The 1,412-nt window shown below is 44.9% G+C and overlaps 1 pseudogene; it reads right to left on the bottom strand.

Moving 5' to 3' along the window:
- Nucleotides 1-716: 716 nt before the first annotated feature.
- LOC130024972 (uncharacterized) lies at nt 717-835 on the bottom strand (annotated as a pseudogene).
- Between the last annotated feature and the right edge of the window lie 577 nt (nt 836-1,412).

Genomic DNA, 1,412 nt, shown 5'->3' with positions numbered 1-1,412 from the left:
CACTCTCAGGAAATCCTGGGAACAAGGAGCATGGTATAGCCCCTGATCACCAAAAAGTGTGGCCCAAGCCTCACCTCCCCACAAAGGAAAAGCCTATAAAGATGGATTCTTTCAGAAATGGAATGTTTTTGTATAATGACGAAAACAATTTCCCATAAATTTATAGCCTCTAGAATTAGATAACATCTATAAACATATAATCCAGGGCTAGAGAGATTATACAACGGGTTGGGCACTTTCCTGCTACATGGCCAATCTGGGTTCTATCCATGGCATCCACATGGTCCTCAATCTCTGCCAGGAATAATACCTGAGTTCATAGCCAGGAATTGCCCCTGAGCATCACTGGGTGTGACCCCCTATGCCCCCAAAATAATAATATTAAACATATACTCCAAAACACCAATAGTATTACTAGGAAAAAAGGACATTAATCATATAGGGAGATTTTAACACACTTCAGAAATTTAAATGCAGGTAGACATAACTTAGGAAGACTCGGTCACGGTCACGGTCCTCCTGTTGTTCTTCGATTTGCTCAAGCGGGCCCAGTAACGTCTCCATCTTGAGAATTGTTTGTTTCTGTGTTTGGCATATTGACTATGTCACAGTTAGCTTGCCAGGATTTGCCGTGCGGGTGAGATAATCTCGGTAGCTTGCCAGGCTGGCTGCGTGCAAGGCAGATACCCTACCGTTGTGCTATCGCTCCAGCGCTAGGCCTCCAGCACCCAGTATTTCCAAGCGGTCTCCCATCCAAGTACTAACCAGGCCCGACCCTGCTTAGCTTCCAAGATCAGACAAGATCGGGCGTGTTCGGGGTGGCATGGCCGTAGTTAGGAAGACTATAGAAGATTTTAATGGGGAACTAAAGATGGCCTTATTGGGACTGGCAAATGTCTCAAAGGTCTGGAAGGCATGCTTTGGGCCCAGGAGCCTTGGGTTCAATCCCTGAAGACTTCAGTGAGAAACTCCACATGCTGTGCTGGTAGTAGCCCCCTGAGAACCATTGGTTATGGCCCCCAAAACTAAACAGTATTTGATCATTGTATAATTGAAATCCAAGCACAAAAAAATTGTAAACCTACAACTGTACCTCATGGTGTTTCACTAATAAAAATTTAAAAAAAACAACTAAACAATATTTTTAAGAGGGACAGACTGAATAGGTAGTACAGAGTTAAGGCACTTGCCTTGCATGTGGTCAATCCCAGTTTGATCCCTGGCACCACATATGATCCCCTGAGCACTGCCAGGTGTTTTCCTCGACAACCTCCAGGTGTAGCCCAGACCACCCACCTACCTTCTCCCCAAAAAAGAGCTATTTATATTTTCCCAGTACTATAGCCAACCATGGAGATTTTTTATTGTGTTTGCCTTGGGGCCACACCTGGCTGCACTCAGGACTTACTCCT

This window comes from Sorex fumeus, unplaced genomic scaffold (genome assembly GCF_029834395.1).
Source record: "Sorex fumeus unplaced genomic scaffold, SorFum_2.1 ptg000029l, whole genome shotgun sequence".
Lineage (NCBI taxonomy): Eukaryota > Metazoa > Chordata > Mammalia > Eulipotyphla > Soricidae > Sorex > Sorex fumeus.
The sequence above is the reverse complement of the archived record's forward strand: the minus strand, read 5'-3'. Positions and strand labels throughout refer to the sequence as shown.